At 54.6% G+C, this 21,434-nt stretch overlaps 1 protein-coding gene and 1 long non-coding RNA gene across 2 annotated transcripts in view; both read right to left on the bottom strand.

Annotated features, from left to right (window-relative positions):
• Window positions 1-21,434, bottom strand: part of LOC133271923 (G-protein coupled receptor 35-like) — a 58,958-nt gene that overhangs the window by 22,360 nt on the left and 15,164 nt on the right. The window lies entirely within an intron of this gene.
• Window positions 17,736-19,435, bottom strand: LOC133271925 (uncharacterized). Its single transcript, XR_009744293.1, has 3 exons — window positions 19,399-19,435; window positions 18,513-18,822; window positions 17,736-17,815 (listed from the first exon to the last, which is right to left on the bottom strand). It is a non-coding gene; the product is annotated as an uncharacterized LOC133271925 (long non-coding RNA).

Genomic DNA, 21,434 nt, shown 5'->3' with positions numbered 1-21,434 from the left:
TCAGCGCAGTGGGGGGGCGGCTTGAAAAATACCCGGATGAAGGTGGGACTAAGAGTGACTGACGGGCGCTCTAGCCAATGAGCGCTGTGGGGGGGCGGCGGGAAAAATACCCGGATGAAGGCGGGACTAAGCGTGACTGACGGGCGCTCTAGCCAATGAGCGCTGTGGGGGGGCGGTGGGAAAATAAAGAGGAAGCTAGGCGGGTCTAAGAGTGACTGACGGGCGCTCTAGCCAATGAGCGCAGTGGGGGGGCGGCGGGAAAAATACCCGGATGAAGGCGGGACTAAGAGTGACTGATGGGCGCTTTAGCCAATCAGCGCAGTGGGGGGGCGGCTTGAAAAATACCCGGATGAAGGCGGGACTAAGAGTGACTGACGGGCGCTTTAGCCAATCAGCGCAGTGGGGGGGGCGGCTTGAAAAATACCCGGATGAAGGCGGGACTAAGAGTGACTGACGGGCGCTCTAGCCAATGAGCGCTGTGGGGGGGGCGGTGGGAAAATAAAGCGGAAGCTAGGCGGGTCTAAGAGTGACTGACGGGCGCTTTAGCCAATCAGGGCAGTGGGGGGGCGGCTTGAAAAATACCCGGATGAAGGCGGGACTAAGAGTGACTGACGGGCGCTCTAGCCAATGAGCGCTGTGGGGGGGCGGCGGGAAAAATACCCGATGAAGGCGGGACTAAGCGTGACTGACGGGCGCTCTAGCCAATGAGCGCTGTGGGGGGGCGGTGGGAAAATAAAGCGGAAGCTAGGCGGGTCTAAGAGTGACTGACGGGCGCTCTAGCCAATGAGCGCTGTGGGGGGGCGGTGGGAAAATAAAGCGGAAGCTAGGCGGGTCTAAGAGTGACTGACGGGCGCTCTAGCCAATCAGCGCTGTACGGGGGCGGCGGGAAAAATACCCGGATGAAGGCGGGACTAAGCGTGACTGACGGGCGCTCTAGCCAATGAGCGCTGTGGGGGGGCGGTAAGAAAATAAAGCGGAAGCTAGGCGGGTCTAAGAGTGACTGACGGGCGCTCTAGCCAATGAGCGCTGTGGGGGGGCGGTGGGAAAATAAAGCGGAAGCTAGGCGGGTCTAAGAGTGACTGACGGGCGCTTTAGCCAATCAGCGCTGTGGGGGGGCGGCGGGAAAAATACCCGGATGAAGGCGGGACTAAGCGTGACTGACGGGCGCTTTAGCCAATCAGCGCAGTGGGGGGGCGGCTTGAAAAATACCCGGATGAAGGCGGGACTAAGAGTGACTGACGGGCGCTCTAGCCAATCAGCGCAGTGGGGGGGGCGGCTTGAAAAATACCCGGATGAAGGCGGGACTAAGAGTGACTGACGGGCGCTCTAGCCAATGAGCGCTGTGGGGGGGCGGCGGGAAAAATACCCGGATGAAGGCGGGACTAAGCGTGACTGACGGGCGCTCTAGCCAATGAGCGCTGTGGGGGGGCGGTGGGAAAATAAAGCGGAAGCTAGGCGGGTCTAAGAGTGACTGACGGGCGCTCTAGCCAATGAGCGCTGTGGGGGGGCGGTGGGAAAATAAAGCGGAAGCTAGGCGGGTCTAAGAGTGACTGACGGGCGCTCTAGCCAATCAGCGCTGTGGGGGGGCGGCGGGAAAAATACCCGGATGAAGGCGGGACTAAGCGTGACTGACGGGCGCTTTAGCCAATCAGCGCAGTGGGGGGGCGGCTTGAAAAATACCCGGATGAAGGCGGGACTAAGAGTGACTGACGGGCGCTTTAGCCAATCAGCGCAGTGGGGGGGCGGCTTGAAAAATACCCGGATGAAGGCGGGACTAAGAGTGACTGACGGGCGCTCTAGCCAATGAGCGCTGTGGGGGGGCGGTGGGCGATGGGCGGATAGGCGGGACTAAGAGTGACTGACGGGCGCTCTAGCCAATGAGCGCTGTGGGGGGGCGGCGTGAAAAATACCCGGATAAAGGCGGGACTAAGAGTGTCTGACGGGCGCTCTAGCCAATGAGCGCTGTGGGGGGGCGGCGGGAAAAATACCCGGATGAAGGCGGGACTAAGCGTGACTGACGGGCGCTCTAGCCAATGAGCGCTGTGGGGGGGCGGTGGGAAAATAAAGCGGAAGCTAGGCGGGTCTAAGAGTGACTGACGGGCGCTCTAGCCAATCAGCGCAGTGGGGGGGCGGCTTGAAAAATACCCGGATGAAGGCGGGACTAAGAGTGACTGACGGGCGCTCTAGCCAATCAGCGCTGTGGGGGGGGCGGTGGGAAAATAAAGCGGAAGCTAGGCGGGTCTAAGAGTGACTGACGGGCGCTCTAGCCAATCAGCGCAGTGGGGGGGCGGCGGGAAAAATACCCGGATGAAGGCGGGACTAAGAGTGACTGATGGGCGCTTTAGCCAATCAGCGCAGTGGGGGGGCGGCTTGAAAAATACCCGGATGAAGGCGGGACTAAGAGTGACTGACGGGCGCTCTAGCCAATCAGGGCAGTGGGGGGGCGGCTTGGAAAAATACCCGGATGAAGGCGGGACTAAGAGTGACTGACGGGCGCTCTAGCCAATGAGCGCTGTGGGGGGGCGGCGGGAAAAATACCCGGATGAAGGCGGGACTAAGCGTGACTGACGGGCGCTCTAGCCAATGAGCGCTGTGGGGGGGCGGTGGGAAAATAAAGCGGAAGCTAGGCGGGTCTAAGAGTGACTGACGGGCGCTCTAGCCAATGAGCGCTGTGGGGGGGCGGTGGGAAAATAAAGCGGAAGCTAGGCGGGTCTAAGAGTGACTGACGGGCGCTCTAGCCAATGAGCGCTGTGGGGGGGCGGTGGGAAAATAAAGCGGAAGCTAGGCGGGTCTAAGAGTGACTGACGGGCGCTCTAGCCAATCAGCGCTGTACGGGGGCGGCGGGAAAAATACCCGGATGAAGGCGGGACTAAGCGTGACTGACGGGCGCTTTAGCCAATCAGCGCAGTGGGGGGGCGGCTTGAAAAATACCCGGATGAAGGCGGGACTAAGAGTGACTGACGGGCGCTTTAGCCAATCAGGGCAGTGGGGGGGGCGGCTTGAAAAATACCCGGATGAAGGCGGGACTAAGAGTGACTGACGGGCGCTCTAGCCAATGAGCGCTGTGGGGGGGCGGCGGGAAAAATACCCGGATGAAGGCGGGACTAAGAGTGACTGACGGGCGCTTTAGCCAATGAGAGCTGTGGGGGGGCGGTGGGAAAATAAAGCGGAAGCTAGGCGGGTCTAAGAGTGACTGACGGGCGCTCTAGCCAATGAGCGCTGTGGGGGGGGCGGTGGGAAAATAAAGCGGAAGCTAGGCGGGTCTAAGAGTGACTGACGGGCGCTCTAGCCAATCAGGGCAGTGGGGGGGCGGCTTGAAAAATACCCGGATAAAGGCGGGACTAAGAGTGACTGACGGGCGCTCTAGCCAATGAGCGCTGTGGGGGGGCGGCGGGAAAAATACCCGGATGAAGGCGGGACTAAGCGTGACTGACGGGCGCTCTAGCCAATGAGCGCTGTGGGGGGGCGGTGGGAAAATAAAGCGGAAGCTAGGCGGGTCTAAGAGTGACTGACGGGCGCTCTAGCCAATGAGCGCTGTGGGGGGGCGGTGGGAAAATAAAGCGGAAGCTAGGCGGGTCTAAGAGTGACTGACGGGCGCTCTAGCCAATCAGCGCTGTGGGGGGGCGGCGGGAAAAATACCCGGATGAAGGCGGGACTAAGCGTGACTGACGGGCGCTTTAGCCAATCAGCGCAGTGGGGGGGCGGCTTGAAAAATACCCGGATGAAGGCGGGACTAAGAGTGACTGACGGGCGCTTTAGCCAATCAGCGCAGTGGGGGGGCGGCTTGAAAAATACCCGGATGAAGGCGGGACTAAGAGTGACTGACGGGCGCTCTAGCCAATGAGCGCTGTGGGGGGGCGGCGGGAAAAATACCCGGATGAAGGCGGGACTAAGCGTGACTGACGGGCGCTTTAGCCAATCAGCGCAGTGGGGGGGCGGCTTGAAAAATACCCGGATGAAGGCGGGACTAAGAGTGACTGACGGGCGCTTTAGCCAATCAGCGCAGTGGGGGGGCGGCTTGAAAAATACCCGGATGAAGGCGGGACTAAGAGTGACTGACGGGCGCTCTAGCCAATGAGCGCTGTGGGGGGGCGGTGGGAAAATAAAGCGGAAGCTAGGCGGGTCTAAGAGTGACTGACGGGCGCTTTAGCCAATCAGCGCTGTGGGGGGGCGGCGGGAAAAATACCCGGATGAAGGCGGGTCTAAGAGTGACTGACGGGCGCTTTAGCCAATCGGCGCTGTGGGGGGGGGCGGTGGGAAAATAAAGCGGAAGCTAGGCGGGTCTAAGAGTGACTGACGGGCGCTCTAGCCAATGAGCGCTGTGGGGGGGGCGGTGGGAAAATAAAGCGGAAGCTAGGCGGGTCTAAGAGTGACTGACGGGCGCTTTAGCCAATCAGCGCAGTGGGGGGGCGGCTTGAAAAATACCCGGATGAAGGCGGGACTAAGAGTGACTGACGGGCGCTCTAGCCAATGAGCGCTGTGGGGGGGCGGCTTGAAAAATACCCGGATGAAGGCGGGACTAAGAGTGACTGACGGGCGCTCTAGCCAATGAGCGCTGTGGGGGGGGCGGTGGGAAAATAAAGCGGAAGCTAGGCGGGTCTAAGAGTGACTGACGGGCGCTCTAGCCAATGAGCGCTGTGGGGGGGCGGTGGGAAAATAAAGCGGAAGCTAGGCGGGTCTAAGAGTGACTGACGGGCGCTCTAGCCAATGAGCGCTGTGGGGGGGCGGTGGGAAAATAAAGCGGAAGCTAGGCGGGTCTAAGAGTGACTGACGGGCGCTCTAGCCAATCAGCGCTGTGGGGGGGCGGCGGGAAAAATACCCGGATGAAGGCGGGACTAAGCGTGACTGACGGGCGCTTTAGCCAATCAGCGCAGTGGGGGGGCGGCTTGAAAAATACCCGGATGAAGGCGGGACTAAGAGTGACTGACGGGCGCTTTAGCCAATCAGCGCAGTGGGGGGGCGGCTTGAAAAATACCCGGATGAAGGCGGGACTAAGAGTGACTGACGGGCGCTCTAGCCAATGAGCGCTGTGGGGGGGGCGGCGGGAAAAATACCCGGATGAAGGCGGGACTAAGCGTGACTGACGGGCGCTTTAGCCAATCAGCGCAGTGGGGGGGCGGCTTGAAAAATACCCGGATGAAGGCGGGACTAAGAGTGACTGACGGGCGCTTTAGCCAATCAGCGCAGTGGGGGGGCGGCTTGAAAAATACCCGGATGAAGGCGGGACTAAGCGTCCACAGCGCTGATTGGCTAAAGCGCCCGTCAGTCACTCTTAGTCCCGCCTTCATCCGGGTATTTTTCCCGCCGCCCCCCCACAGCGCTGATTGGCTAAAGCGCCCGTCAGTCACTCTTAGTCCCGCCTTCATCCGGGTACTTTTCAAGCCTCCCCCCCACTGCGCTGATTGGCTAGAGCGCCCGTCAGTCACTCTTAGACCCGCCTAGCTTCCGCTTTCTTTTCCCACCGCCACCCCACAGCGCTCATTGGCTAAAGCGCCCGTCAGTCACTCTTAGTCCCGCCTTCATCCGGGTATTTTTCCCGCCGCCCCTCCACAGCGCTCATTGGCTAAAGCGCCCGTCAGTCACTCTTAGTCCCGCCTTCATCCGGGTATTTTTCAAGCCGCCCCCCCCTACGCTGATTGGCTAAAGCGCCCGTCAGTCACTCTTAGTCCCGCCTTCATCCGGGTATTTTTCCCGCCGCCCCCCCACAGCGCTGATTGGCTAAAGCGCCCGTCAGTCACTCTTAGTCCCGCCTTCATCCGGGTACTTTTCAAGCCGCCCCCCCACAGCTCTCATTGGCTAGAGCGCCCGTCAGTCACTCTTAGTCCCGCCTTCATCCGGGTATTTTTCCCGCCGCCCCCCCACAGCGCTGATTGGCTAGAGCGCCCGTCAGTCACTCTTAGACCCGCCTAGCTTCCGCTTTATTTTCCCACCGCCCCCCCCACAGCTCTCATTGGCTAGAGCGCCCGTCAGTCACTCTTAGTCCCGCCTTCATCCGGGTATTTTTCAAGCCGCCCCCCCACAGCGCTGATTGGCTAGAGCGCCCGTCAGTCACTCTTAGACCCGCCTAGCTTCCGCTTTATTTTCTCACCGCCCCCCCACAGCTCTCATTGGCTAGAGCGCCCGTCAGTCACTCTTAGTCCCGCCTTCATCCGGGTATTTTTCCCGCCGCCCCCCCACAGCGCTGATTGGCTAAAGCGCCCGTCAGTCACTCTTAGTCCCGCCTTCATCCGGGTATTTTTCAAGCCGCCCCCCCACTGCGCTGATTGGCTAAAGCGCCCGTCAGTCACTCTTAGTCCCGCCTTCATCCGGGTATTTTTCCCGCCGCCCCCCCACATCGCTGATTGGCTAAAGCGCCCGTCAGTCACTCTTAGACCCTCCTAGCTTCCGCTTTATTTTCCCACCGCCCCCCCAAACCGCTCATTGGCTAGAGCGCCCGTCAGTCACTCTTAGTCCCGCCTTCATCCGGGTATTTTTCAAGCCGCCCCCCCACAGCTCTCATTGGCTAGAGCGCCCGTCAGTCACTCTTAGTCCCGCCTTCATCCGGGTATTTTTCAAGCCGCCCCCCCACTGCGCTGATTGGCTAAAGCGCCCGTCAGTCACTCTTAGACCCGCCTAGCTTCCGCTTTATTTTCCCACCGCCCCCCCACTGCGCTGATTGGCTAAAGCGCCCGTCAGTCACTCTTAGTCCCGCCTTTATCCGGGTACTTTTCAAGCCGCCCCCCCACAGCTCTCATTGGCTAGAGCGCCCGTCAGTCACTCTTAGTCCCGCCTTCATCCGGGTATTTTTCCCGCCGCCCCCCCACAGCGCTGAATGGCTAAAGCGCCCGTCAGTCACTCTTAGACCCGCCTAGCTTCCGCTTTATTTTCCCACCGCCCCCCCACAGCGCTGATTGGCTAAAGCGCCCGTCAGTCACTCTTAGTCCCGCCTTCATCCGGGTATTTTTCCCGCCGCCCCCCCACAGCGCTGATTGGCTAAAGCGCCCGTCAGTCACTCTTAGTCCCGCCTTCATCCGGGTATTTTTCCCGCCGCCCCCCCACAGCGCTGATTGGCTAGAGCGCCCGTCAGTCACTCTTAGTCCCGCCTTCATCCGGGTATTTTTCACGCCGCCCCCCCACAGCGCTGATTGGCTAAAGCGCCCGTCAGTCACTCTTAGTCCCGCCTTCATCCGGGTATTTTTCCCGCCGCCCCCCCACAGCGCTGATTGGCTAGAGCGCCCGTCAGTCACTCTTAGACCCGCCTTCATCCGGGTATTTTTCCCGCCGCCCCCCCACAGCGCTGATTGGCTAGAGCGCCCGTCAGTCACTCTTAGTCCCGCCTTCATCCGGGTATTTTTCCCGCCGCCCCCCCACAGCGCTGATTGGCTAGATCGCCCGTCAGTCACTCTTAGACCCGCCTAGCTTCCGCTTTATTTTCCCACCGCCCCCCCACAGCGCTGATTGGCTAAAGCGCCCGTCAGTCACTCTTAGTCCCGCCTTCATCCGGGTTCTTTTTAAACCGCCCCCCCACAGCGCTCATTGGCTAGAGCGCCCGTCAGTCTCTCCCGCCCTCCCGCGGCTACCATTGGCTGTGTTTCCCGTCAATCACTCTTAGCCCCGCTTTTTTCCCCTCTGTTACGCCGTTGCCTCCCTATTGCCGCCATTGCCTGAGGCGCCCGTCAATCACTCGCAGCCCGGCCCTCCCGCCGCTCTGATTGGTTCCTCATCACAAGCGCAGCCTCTTTTCTCCACCCCGTGCCGTACCGATTTCCGGCCACGTGATCGCAGCACCGGTCGTCTCCCGGCGCCGTTCCTCCGCTTCCCCACGCGCAGTGCCGCGGTTTGCACACACGGTAGCACCGGAACGCGGCCCCCAGCCGCTTTCCCCCCATCACCGCTCACTTCGGTGCTCAATTTTCGACAGGGAAGGGGCGCAGCGGGCGGTGCCCGGGGCCACAGCGCGGCCCCCCCCTCCCATCAGTACCGGGATTTCGACACAAGATGGCAGCAGCGAGCCGCGCCCGGAGCCTCTCTACCCCGGACCTCCATCACCTGCAGTACCGCCGATTGGACACACGGTGGCAGCACACGCTCTTTCGCTACCGCAGAGGCAGCGGGCTCCGAAACCGCTGCTCCCCGCCCGGTTTCCCTCCGCCGGGGAGCGGTTTCCTGGTTCTGCGAACCCAGCAGCGTTTCTCCCGCACGCATCACCTGCGCACACGGAGCTCCTGCACTCGCTTGGCCGCCTAGAACTCCGTCCGCGCACGGCCTCTCCGGTGCCCGCTCCCCAGCACCCGGGGCTGGGGATGCGCTCCTGGAGAGAGCACACTGGGGTCTGCCCTATTGAAGAGCCCTTTTCTCCCTGGGATGCCTTCCGGACCACAGACATCAGCCCAAAAGCAATGCCCTGCTCATCCCACCTCTTTTATCCCAGGTGCTGGTTTGCCCCGCCCCTGCCTCAGGGAGGGGCTGTGGGTGCTGCCTGGGGTATAAAGGCACAGTGTGGCAGGGAGGACCTCATTCAGGTCGTGGGCTTCAGGAGGGTGAGTTCTGTAGGGTTTCCTTTGTGTTTTGTGGCGCTGGGGTCTTGTGGTGCTTTGTGCTGTTGTGTTTTGGCTTTTGCTGCAATGGGATCAGGTGTGTGAAGAGCTTCAGGAGGTGTCAAGGTTTCCCCGTGTGTGCATTAACGAGCATCTCTATAAGGCTTTTTTTTTCAGAGGTGTTATATTTATGGGGGGGTTTAGGTTCCCTAAGGTCGGTTATTGGTCCGGTTTGCCTTTTTTGTTACCTCTCCTGGAAGCAGAGTTTTGAGGTTCCTTTTTATCACTCGTGTGCCGTGTTGGGCTGTCAGCTGGAGTCTTTACTGCTGGGAGACCCAAAGCAGAGCAGTGGCGAGGAGGGGGAAGCAGGAATCATCCTGGCTGCTTGGCTGTGGGAGCAGGGGCTGGACGCTGACGCGCTGGGCACCAAATGGTCCTTCTCAGCCTCGGGTTTGAGGCAGCTGCACAGGCATCGGCCGTTCTGTGTCGCAGCCAAAAGAGCGTGCTGGCTACCCCAGTGCTGCACGGGCAGTAAGCAAAGGGTTTGGAGGAAAATAAGGGGAAACAGAAAAGTCTAAAGCCATTTTTCAGGGTTTTGCTGGGCTGACGTTGTCAATTCTTGTTTGTTTTTCCTCAGCCTTGTCGCCGCTCTTGTCTGCGTGCGATCGTCCAGAGCCAGACCAGGGGAAATCCAGGGAGGACTGCTGGGATGCCTTCTGTCTTCTCCCTGCGAGCCAGGAACTCGATCGTCCGACGGTAAGCGATCTCTGTGTGCTTTTGCGCGTCGTACGCAACCTGTGAAATGGCTTTATTTCCGAGTTACCGTCCTGCATTACCCAGAAGCAACTGAGAAATTCGGGGTTAGCTCTGCATGTAGGTACAGATGAGGAATGTGAAGCGTGTCTCTTTGTGGAAAATATCTATGTATGGATCAGAGTGAGATCTGTCTGGAGTAGACATTGTGCCTTATGCTCCTGCTGAAGTCTGTTTGGAATTGATCCCAAGCAAGGATGGCTCTGTCTAAGTAACAAGTAGTATTTGTTTGGGCCCTTCTTATTGTCTGGAGAGGCTTCTGAAGAAGCACACCGGCATACTGGGAATCTGATGGGAGGTGTAAAGGGCTTTGCTGATGTTTACCGGGGCTTGAATGCTTGTGATGGAAGGAAAAGGAGGAAGAAGTAGTCGTGTGGCTGCGTGAGCTGAAGCGAGCGAGATCGGGGCTTAGTACCTTTGAGTTCTTCCAGTCTGTTCTGAAAGCAGCGTGGTTGCTCCCCTTGGTTAAAAGACAGGTTTGTGCTGGCCTGGGAAAAGCATTTCTAAGTATTAGCTGGCAAGGCGGTGGTTTGAAGCGTGGCCCCTATCTCCCTTCCCTTCCCTAGCAGTTAGATTAACCGTTTGCTGTGGCCCAGCTTTGTCCTGGGTGATGTCCAGAGCGACGTCCAGGTTGTGACGGCAGATTGGAGCACTCGCAACCTCCCTGGGCCACCCATTCCAGTGCCTCTGCACCCTCACAGAAAAGAATTTCCTCCTTATACCCAATCTAAACTTCCCCTGTTCCAGTTTGAACCCGTTACCCCTTGTCCTGTGGCTACAGTCCCTCATGAAGAGTCCCTCCCCAGCATCCCTATAGGGCCCCTTCACACACTGCAAAGCTGCTCTGAGGTCTCCCTGCAGCCTTCTCTAATCCAGGCTGAGCAGTCCAACTTTCTCAGCCCGTCTCCATGCGGGAGGTGTTCCAGTCCCCTGAGCATCCTCGTGGCCTCCTCTGGACTTGTTCCAAATTTGCGTTTAGGGAGCTGGATTGTGATTCAGCGGAGGGTGCTTTCCAGTGAGGCTTTACCCAGAGGTAGTTTTAGGTGTTTAAGTGAGGATATCCCTGTTGGTGGCACCGTTCTGGAGGGCACCCTGTGTAGAACCTGACCAGCTATTTGCTTTTGTCCTAACACGCTAGGTTTAGGCACAGTGTCTGGACATTTACCCTTAAGGAGCTGGTTCATGGGGTGTCTGAGAGCACTGCTCTGCAGGGTCATACGCAGATAGGAGTTTTACGTGGCTAAGCAAGGGTGGATTGCCGTGTCGGTGGCACTGTGTCAGAGAGCAGCACGTGTAGCTGATGGCCAGCGCTAGCTTTCTGTCCTAACACCTCAGGCTTAGGAGCAGGATTTGGATGTTTGCATTTAGGGAGCTGGATTGTGGGTCAGCGGAGAGGGCTGTCCAGGGAGGCTTTACAGAGGTGGAGCTTTAGGTGTGTAAGTAAGTGAGAATATCCCTGTTGTTGGCATCATTCTGGAGGGCACCCTGTGTTGAACCTGACCAGCTATTTGTGTTTGTCCTAACACATTAGGTTTAGGCACGGGGGCTTAGGTGTGTCAGTAAGTGAGGATATCCCTGTCGGTGTCACCATTCTGGAGGGCACCCTGTGTAGAACCTGACCAGCACCATGTGTTTGTGCACACACATTATGTTTCAGTAGAGAGTCTGGAGCTTCTCACTTACGGTTCTGGTTTATGGAGCATCTGTGAGTGCTAGCTTGCAAGGTCATACACAAATAGGAGTTTTACAGGCTAAGCAAGGGTGGATTGCCGTGTCGGTGGCACTGTCGCAGCGAGCACCGTGTGTAGCTGATGGCCAGCACCAGGTTTCTGTCCTAACACCATAGGCCTAGCGTTGGGGTTTGGATGTTTGCATTTAGGGAGCTGGTTTGTGGGTCAGCGGGGAGGGCTGTCCAGGGAGGCTTTACAGAGATGGAGCTTTGGGTGTGTAAGTAAGTGAGGCTATCTGGATCGGTGGGACTGTTCCGGAGGGCACCCTGTGTGGGAAATGCCCAGCTCCTGATTTCTGTCCTGTCACTTGAGGCTTAGGAGCAAGGTCTCGATGTTTGCATTTAGGGGGCTGCTTTGGGGGTCAGCGGAGAGTGCTGGGGAGTGGTTGGACTTGCTGAGGTTAAAGGTCTTTTCCAACCTGGTTGGTGCTATGGTTCTGTGCTTGTGCAGTAGTTATTACAGTGTTCTTATCTCAGCCTGTGGGTGTTGCACTCTAAACATCATCGTGTGTCTTTGAACCCTTCAGGTTACCCACGGGCCGTGCAGATCGAGGGCAAGGGCTGCCCGTCTCAGAGGAGGACCATGGCAGCTACACCGGTGTGTGGCCACGAACAAGCTGGGCAACGCCAACACCAGCATCATCCTGTAGGGTAGGTGCCCTGGCTTCTTTTTGCAGCAAGGTGTCGTGAGGAGGAGGAAGAAGGAGGAGAGGAGGAGGAAGAAGAAGAACAGGAGGAGGAGGAGGACGAAGAGGAGGAGTGGCCAGCGATGGAAGGGTGTGGGTTTTATTTAGCAATGCCAACCCAGCGAGGTGCCAAATGGCACAAGCTCTGAGAGGTGAGGATACATCGGAGGATGATGACGATGAGACCTGCGTTGGCCCACGCAGGAGGGCACTGCTTGGCACTGGTTGGTGGCGGTCACCTTGGGTGTTTAGGGATGAGCAGCGGGCAGTGAAGAGATGGGACATCGTTGGAACGCAGGCCCAAGGAGGGGCCCCGTGCAGGTAAGGGCACACTCTGGGGACACAGTGTAGGGCATTTGCAGGTTGTCCTATTGGGAGGGATACAGGCAGTAGTTAAGGGGCGCAGGCAGTGGCAGGTTGGGAAGCGTAGGTGTCAAGCGGAGTAGGTGTCAAGTTGGGTACCGCGGGTGTCAGGCTGGGTGCTGTAGGTGGCAATTGAGGGAGGAAGAGTAGGTGGCAATTTGGCTAGCGTAGGTGTTAGCTGGTGTAACAGAGATGTTAGGTTGGGTAGTGTCAGTGTCACTTTGGGTATTACAGGTGTCAGGTTGGATGCTGCTGGTGGCACTTTGCGCACTATTGGTGTTAGGTCAGGTAGCCCAGGTGGCACTTTGGGACCAATAGGTGTTTGGATGTGTAGCGTGGGTGGCACTTGAGGTAGCAGAGGTGTTAGATTGGTTCTCGTAGGTGGCACTTTGGGTACTATAGGTGTTAGGTGTTGGGCTGGGTATCATAGATGGTATATTGGGTATAGCAGGTGTCAGGCTGGGTGGAGTAGGTGGCGCTTGAGGTGGCGTTAGATTGGAAATCGTAGGTGTTAGGCTGGGTGCTGTTGGTGGCACTTTGGGTAGCGTAGATGTTAGGTTGGATACCGTAGGTGGCACTTTGGGTGCTATGGGTGTTAGGCTGGGTAGAGCAGGTGTCAGGGTGGGTAGCGTAGGTGGCACTTCAGGTACTGCAGGAGTCAGTCCTGGTAGCGTAGGTGGCACCTTAGGTAGTGTTGGTGGAACTCGAGTTGGCGTTAGGTTGGCTATCATAGGTGTTAGTTGGGTAGTCTCAGTGCTACTTTGGGAACCGCAGGTGTTAAGTTAGGTATCGTAAGTGGTACTTAGGGAACAGTAGGTGTGAGGCTGGGTATCAGAGGTGGCACTTTGCATACTATAGGTGTTAGGGTGGGTATCATAGGTGGCACTTAGGGAACCATAGGTGTTAGGGTGGGTATCAGAGGTGGCACTTAGGGAACCATAGGTGTTAGGGTGGGTATCAGAGGTGGCACTTAGGGAACCATAGGTGTTAGGGCGGGTATCAGAGGTGGCACTTAGGGAACCATAGGTGTTAGGGTGGGTATCATAAGTTGTACTAAGGGAACAAAATGTGTTAGGTTGGGTATCAGAGGTGGCACTTTGCATAACATAGGTGTTAGGGTGGGTATCATAGGTGGCACTTTGGGAACCATAGGTGTTAGGGTGGGTATCAGAGGTGGCAGTTTGCATAACATAGGTGTTAGGTTGGGTATCATAGGTGGCAGTTTGCATCCTATAGGTGTTAGGTTAGGTATCAGAGGTGGCACTTAGGGAATCATAGGTGTTAGGTGGGTATCAGAGGTGGTAGTTTGCATCCTGTAAGTGTTAGGTTGGGTATCAGAGGTGGAAGTTAGGGAATCATAGGTGTTAGGGTGGGTATCATAGGCGGCACTTTGGGAACCATAGGTGTTAGGGTGGGTATCAGAGGTGGCAGTTTGCATAACATAGGTGTTAGGTTGGGTATCATAGGTGGCAGTTTGCATCCTGTATGTGTTAGGTTAGGTATCAGAGGTGGAACTTAGGGAATCATAGGTGTTAGGTTAGGTATCAAAGGTAGCTCTTAGGGAATCATAGGTGTTAGGTGGGTATCAGAGGTGGCAGTTTGCATAACATAGGTGTTAGGTTGGGTATCATAGATGGCAGTTTGCATCCTATATGTGTTAGGTTAGGTATCAGAGGTGGAACTTAGGGAATTATAGGTGTTAGGGTGGGTATCGGTGGTGGCACTTTGCATAATATGTGTTAGGGTGGATATCAGAGGTGGAAGTTAGGGAATCATAGGTGTTAGGTAGGGTATCAGAGGTGGCAGTTAGGGAATCACAGGTGTTAGGTGGGTATCAGAGGTGGCAGTTTGCATAACATAGGTGTTAGGTTGGGTATCATAGGTGGCAGTTTGCATCCTATATGTGTTAGGTTAGGTATCAGAGGTGGCATTTAGGGAATCATAGGTGTTAGGTGGGTATCGGAGGTGGTAGTTTGCATCCTGTAAGTGTTGGGTTGGGTATCAGAGGTGGAAGTTAGAGAATCATAGGTGTTAGGTAGAGTATCATGGGTTGCAGTTAGGGGCCATAGGTGTTAGGGTGGGTATCAGAGAGAGAATAGAGACAGGGAACACAGGGGTAGGGAGCACCAGCCAATGGCGACCGGGGGGGGGGGTGGACGGACGGGGACAGACCGGAAAAGGGGCGGGGGTAATCGTGATTGACGGGTGCTGTACCCAAGGGGGGGGGAGGAAGAGGGGTGGGGCTACAAGTGATTGACCGGGGCTAGGAGTGGCGTGGCTAGGAGTGATTGATGGGGGCTCTATGCAATGGTGGGCGTCGAGGGGCGTTAACAAGACAGGCAGAGAGGAGGAGCTAAAGGTGATTGAAGGGCTCTGCCGCCAACGGCAACCATGGAGGGGTGGTGACGAAACAGACCCAAAGAGGGGCAGGACTAAGGCTGATTGACGACTGGCTCAGCCAGTAGCGGCCGTGGTAAGAGACCGGAAGACACCGGGGAACTAAGGATGATTGACGATTGGCTCAACCAATGGCTTCCGTGTGGGGGCAGCGGCATAAGAGACCGGAAGAAGGACGGTCCAGCCTATATCGGCTGTAGGGAGCCGTGGGCAAAAGCAGAAGGGGGCGAGCCTAAGCGTCACTGACGGGAGCTCTAGCCCATGGCTGTCGTGGCTGGGGCAGTGGCAAATCAGACCGGAGTAGGGGTGGGGCTGTGATTAACGGGCTCTTCGGCCACTGGCGGCCGCGGGTTGTCTGAAGTCGCTCCCGTTGCCCCTCTGCGGCTCCTCCCGCTGCAGTACCGAATTTCGGCCACACGATGGCAGCAGTAGCATTGCACTGAGCCGCTCGCCCCCCCTTTCCATCTCCATCACCTGCAGTACCCGCTCTTGGGCACATGATGGCAGCAGCGAGCCGCTTCCTGCGCCACGCCATGCCTCCCCCGCAGTACCGAAGTTTGGACACGTGGTGGCAGCACACGCGGACTTTTCGGTACCAAAGGAACTTCCTTTCTTTTAGGCGTCCCGTACCTAAAATGAGAGAAGAAACGGGCAAAAATGGGTTAGAAAAGGGGAAAAAAATGGTTTAAAACACCTTAAAAATGGTCAAAGAAAGACTAGAAATGGCCCAAAATGGATTAAAACAAGTAAGAAGTGGGTAAAAACGGGTTAGAAATGGGCAAAAATGGCTTAAAATGGGTTAGAAGTGGGCAAATACGGGACAGAAATAACCATAAATTGTTCAGAAATCGAAAAAAAAAAAAAAAGCTTTAAATGGGTTAGAAATGGGAAAGATGGGTTAGAACTAGCCAAAAATGGCCTAAAACTGGTAAGAAATGGGACAGAAATGGCCATAAATTTTTTAGAAATAGACAAAAATGGCTTAAAATAGGTCAGAAATGGGGGAAAATGGCTTAGAAACAGACAAAATGGCTTCAAACGGGTAAGAAATGGGCAAAAATGTGCTTGAAATGGCAAAAAAAATGGGTTAGAAATTAAGAAAAATGGTTTAGAAATGGCCAAAATGGCTTAGAACAGGTTAGACTTGGACATAAAAGGGTTACAAATGGCTAAAAATGGTATATTGGGTTAGAAGTGGCCAAAAATGGGTTAGAAATGGTCAAACATGGCTTAAAACTGGGGACAAATGGGGAAAAAAGGCTTAGAAAAATAAAAAAGTGGGTTAAACCGAGTTAGAAATGGGCCAAAAAGAGGTGGAAATTGAAAAAAAAAAGGCTTTAAACGGGATAGAAATGGACAAAATCGGGTCAGGAACTGCAAAAAGAGTTTAGAAATAGCAAATAAAAGCTTACAATGGTTTAGAAGTGGGCATAAATGCGCTAGAACTAGCCAAAGACGGGTAAAAAATGGGTTAGAATTTGGCAAAAATGGGTTGGAAATAGCCAAAACCAGTTTAGCAACACAAAAAAAAAAAAACACAAAACCACATTAAAATGGCCTTAAAAAGGGAAAAATGTGTAAAAAAAAAAAAAGCCAAAATGGCTTCAAATGGGTTAGAAATTACCAAAAATGTCTTAAAGCAGGTTAGAAATGGTCAAAAAATGGTTAGAAGTTGCCAAAAATTGGGTTAGAAATGGCCAAAAATGGTTTAGAAATGGGAAAAAGAGGTTTAAAACGGGTTAAAAATAGCCAAAAAGTGGCTTAAACCAGTAAGAAATGGGCAAAAATGGGATAGAAATGGCCATAAATGGCTCCTTCCTTCAATCCTTCCTTTTTCCTTCCCTTCCTCCTTTAATATCCTCCCTTCCTCCTTTCCCTCCCTCCTACCTTCCTTCAGAATGAGAGTGAACACAAGAGCAGAGGTTCTGAGGCAATCTAATGGAAGAGAAGGTAAGGGTACATTTGAATATGGGGAACAGAACAGAAGGGAAGAGAATCTAAGAGATTACTAGAGAAGAACATCTAGGGGAAAAGAATACCAGGGAATGTAAGAGATTATAATAGAGTCTAACACTGTAAGCATTAGAGAAGAGAATTGAAGAGCATCTAAGAAGAGAATATAGGGGGAGAGAAGATCATGGAATAGAAGAGAATCTAAGACTAGAAGAGCAGAGAAGAGAACCTAAGAGAAGCCAAGAGAGAAAAATTGAAGAGCATACAGGAAAGAGAAATTTAGAGAATCTAAGAAAAGGAAACAGAAGAGACCGTAAGAGTATACAAGCAAATAAAACAGAAGGGAATCTAAGAGAAGAATGTGTAAGGAAATATAGAAGAGAGACAGGAGTAAGTGAAAACACTATACAGGGTAAGACAATAAAAGAGAAAATAAGAAAATGTAGGACTATAAAAAAGGGAAGAGAATATAAAAGAGGGAAAAGACTCTAAGAGAGCATAAGGGAAGGGAAGAGAATGTAAGAGAAAGGAATGTATGAGGAGAGACTGTAAGAGAATCTAAGATAAGGGAAGAGAACGTAAGAGAAGAGAAGAGAATATTAGAGAACATATTTCTATAGGAGGATCTAGATCTGCCCAGCTGTCACTCTGCATTCATGCCAGTGTAAGAGGAAACAAAGTCCTGCATCCAGATCTTGAGCCCCAACTCAAGAGGGACGTGAGCCAGAGGAAACCGTGGAGATGCTGCGAGGGCTGGAGTACCTCTGCTGTGGAGCCAGGCTGAGAGAGCTGGGCTGGGTCAGCCTGCAGAAGAGAAGGCTCCTTAAGGGTTGACCTTAGAGCAGCTCCAGTGCTTAAAGGGGCTACAAGAAACCTGGAGAGGGGCTTTGGACAAGGGCCTGTAGGGACAGGACAAGGGGGAATGGCTTTAACCTGACAGAGGGGGGACTGAGATTAGACATTAGGAAGAAATTCTTCCCTGTGAGGGTGCTGAGGCACTGGCATAGGGTGCCCAGAGGAGCTGTGGCTGCCCCATCCCTGGCAGTGTTCAAGGCCAGGTGGGACACGGGCTTGGAGCAAGCTGCTCCAGTGGAAGGGGTACCTGCCCGTGGCAGGGGTTGGAACTGGATGAGCTTTAAGGTCCCTTCCAACTTGAACCATTCCATGATTCTATAAAATGCAGAAATGGGGAGGATAACTACAGGCAAATTACAGACCAGCTGGTGAAAGCAGAGGGGAAATGCATTTCCTCTCCTGGCAAGGTCAGAGCAGCATGTGCTACAATTCCCAGACATGCCTCTGCTCTCCTCTGTTGCTTCCCATTAGCAGAAACCTTTCTTTTCTTTTTGGTCTTGCAGCTGAAAGAGGTTAAAAAAATCTTGTGGAGCTCTCAAAAGGGTCTGTTCTGGCACACACAATGTCCACACGAGTGCATGCTGCTCTGAAACAGAAGGGTTCTTATATTTACCCAAGAACAAGAACCAGGTTTTTCTTCAGCTCAGGAAATCACTGCTGAGAGTCCACAGCATCAGCACTGATGAGGCTGATAGGCTGGTGTGTCTAACACAGATATCACATCTGCCACCTTGCTTAGCTTAGGTTTCAGCACAGCTGCTGAGCACCGCTGCTAGCCACCAAACACACCGGCTGAGGAAGCTCTGAGTGATGAGATGCTAGACCTCGGTGGAAAGTTCTGGCACCATTTATTTAGTCAGCAGATCAACACTGAAGGCCAAAGGGGGATAACATCCCCTATGCAGGAGGAGGAGGTGCCAGAGAAACCCTAAAGTACCAGCGAGCTGTTGGTGCTGGGCACCAGCCCTGTACGTGTAGCCTGTGCCCATCCTGCAGCCCCACAGGCTGGCCCTGCTCCTCCTGGCCAGGATGCGTGGCTGCACAGCCCCCCCCGTGTCCTGCCTCTGCTGACACCCGCTGCTGATTCTGTGGCCCTAAACCTACAGGGAATCCCACTTGGGGCTCATTCTCTCTTGCTCTCTGCGGGCTGCTGCTCAGGGTCCTGCCGGGGCTGGAGGGAGGCAGAGGAGCATCAGGTACCTGGTTTCTACGTGGCAGCGCAGCCCCTGCGATGCAGACATCCACGCAGCAGGTCGTCAGCTCTTTCCGTTTCTGTTCTTACTCCAGGGTATTCCCTGGGCACTTTACCTGGAAGATCACAGTACATTATTTCCTAACAGGAGCTGGGGATCGGAAGCTAAATCCATTCTAACACGGGAAACAAGTGATTCAAAAAATTTCCCTTTTTTGACCCAATGAACCCTTGCATCCACTCCCAGGGTCTCTTGAAGCAGCTCCGTGCTTAGGCTGATGACACGACTGCTTTCAAGGGATGCAGTGACAGATGAGCCTGAAAGAACACAAGTTTCAAGAAAAGAACAAAGCGCCGTGCCTTAGGGCATTGTATTTGAGAGCTGTGAGCAACAGCAGCAAGGTCAGAGCAGGCAGTTTCCAGATTTCTTTATGCTGTTTGGAATCGGGGAGGAAAAGCCCCTCACCTAAGCGCTGTGGCCCTCACCTAGAGCTCTTCTGCCCCAGAGGCAGTGTGTCTGCTCACTCTTTCTGGCTGTGCTTCCCTCCCAGGTCAGCTGGCTGCTCAGGGCCTGCCCAGCAGTGCCCATGGTTGAATTAACACCCCTGTGAAGTACTGCCCTGCCCAAGTCTAGTCTCATACCTGTGCAGCATACATATGACATCTTTGCTGACAGCTACCCATCCCTTTGAGAGGAAAAACCAGGGCTGTTGCCACAGATGTGGCAGGTTTGAAGGCAGCTGATGCAGAAAATGCCATGCTGTACACTGTGCTTCCCACCCCATTTCCTTCTTCTCCCTCTGCTCAGTTCAGGTCCCTTCCCTCACCCACCACACCTCCTGTGCTGTCTTTCATCATTTCATCCACCACAGTCACCCCTCATCCCTCCGATACCTGCTCACTTCCGAGCTCCCCACAAAAGGAAGGAAGAATGAAGAGGATTTTACACGCAACGGGTCTGGCGCATTTGCTTCTTCATGGCATCCTGCTGGGAAAGCCACTGGATGTTTGCCACCACGGTGCTACTGTGGCACCCACAGTGCCTTCAGCCTCTGCTTTGCTTCTCTTCCTCCAAGCTCTGTTAAGGGTCTGGAAGAATCCTGATACTTGTTGAGCTGCTGGAGGAAACAAGCCCACCCTGGCCTTCCATGGACGGGGACGGCTACTGCCCAATTCTCCCCAGTTGTCCTGGGTTCAGCAGTAGCAGTCATGTTTTTCCTTTGTGTTAACTGCTGCAGTGCTGTGTTTTGATTTCTAGCTTGAGAACAGTGTTGGTGAAGCCGATGTTTTCGGTTGTTGCTAAGTGATGTTTACCCTGACCAAGGACTCTGTGAGGCTCATGCTCTGCCAGGGAGGAGGGGAAGCTGTGAGGAAGCAGAGACGGGGCGCCTGACCCAGGCTAGCCAGGGAGGTATTCCATACCACAGCACGTCATGCCCGGGGTGAGGGGTAACTGGGAGTTACCCGGAAGGACAGGGGCTTCCGGGTGGAACTCGCTTTCTTGGCCGGTGGTATCGTATTCTCTTCCCTTGTTATTTTCCCTTATCATTGTTTTAGCTGATAGTAGCGGTGGTGATTTGTTGCTGGACTGTTCTTGTCTCAACCCGTAGGAGTTGCACTCTCTCGATCCTCCTCCCCGTTCCTCCGGGAGCGGGGAAGGGGAGAGCCCCGGTGCGGGGGGGAGACGGACACGGACCTCGATTGTTGTCAGCTCGGCACCACTCACTGGGAGTGAGTGAACAAGTTACCAGACTGGGTTTAAACCACGACACCAATCTATGATGGGGGGAAAGCAGCAAGATGCTGTTTTACAGCTATCTCCATCCTTTTCTCACAGCTGCACGCTGCTGCCTAGCTCCTCTGATGCTGCAGCCACCTTATCTACCCCACCGTAAAGCATTTCCAGCAGCCACAGGATATGCTAGCTTATCAGACTGCATCTCTTTAAAGATATTTTGTGCTCAGCCATACCCCATCTGTGCTACATGGCCTGCTTTAAAACTCTCTGTTCATTTCCCCCCTCCTCCCACCAGTCTCTGATCTGCCTGGAGCACTTCTGAGCCCCAATGCTGGGAACTGCATTCGGGCCACATCGCCAGCTCTAAAGGTGGTGTCAGCCACAGCCCTTTCATGCAGCAGAGCACACCAGCCTGGTTTGCCTGCCTTGTACTCGAGCACAGAGGCTGCTGCTGGCACTGCAGACCAGGGCTGATGAAAGCAATCTGGGCATCAGCCATGCCAGCAAAGACGTCTGCCTGATGCAGTTAATGAGCATAACAATGCAGCAGCTTCAGCCTTTGATGTAAGCTATTTCCCTACTGCTACTTACTGTAGTGCAGAGAGGTTTTCCTCAGGTGACAGCAGCTTCCTTCCAGGGTGCAGGCAGTGAGCAGCAAGCCCCTCTTGGGAAACCCAGGGCTGAGCACACAAGAACTGGAGAGAGCTCTGTGCATGACCCACGTTAGTGCCTGTGAGTGCCTAAGACACTTACATATCGCCCAGCAGTTGAGTTATTTGTGTGTTTATCAGTCACTGAAGTCTGATTTTGCAGCAAGTGCTCTCAGCAAATGACCACAAGGAGGTCCGAGTTGCTTGGAGAGGCAAATAACTGCTTAACCAAGCCTGTTCAGTCATGGTGTTCCTCCCTGTATCTCTGAAAGCTGCAGGGTTTCACCACTGCAGTTTCCTGTAGGAATGGCAAAAAACCACATACTTCAAATTCAGAAGTTAAATTCCTTCCAAAGTGCATTTAGGTGCAAGCAGAAATTCAGTGACATACACACAGAATCACCAGTTCAGAGAACTGTTCCTTCTGCAGGCCACATAGAGCCACTGTGCACAGGATGGGCTCTGACAAAAGCTGATTTCCATCAGCCCATGAACTCACACTCTTCACATAACCAGTTTTCTTGCAGAACATCCTGCAGCCA

The sequence above is a fragment of the Pezoporus flaviventris genome, unplaced genomic scaffold, assembly GCF_033815535.1.
Source record: "Pezoporus flaviventris isolate CSIRO_AGI_PZ_B2104156 unplaced genomic scaffold, CSIRO_AGI_Pfla_v1 ptg000026l, whole genome shotgun sequence".
In the NCBI taxonomy this organism is placed as follows: Eukaryota; Metazoa; Chordata; class Aves; order Psittaciformes; family Psittacidae; genus Pezoporus; species Pezoporus flaviventris.
The sequence above is the reverse complement of the archived record's forward strand: the minus strand, read 5'-3'. Positions and strand labels throughout refer to the sequence as shown.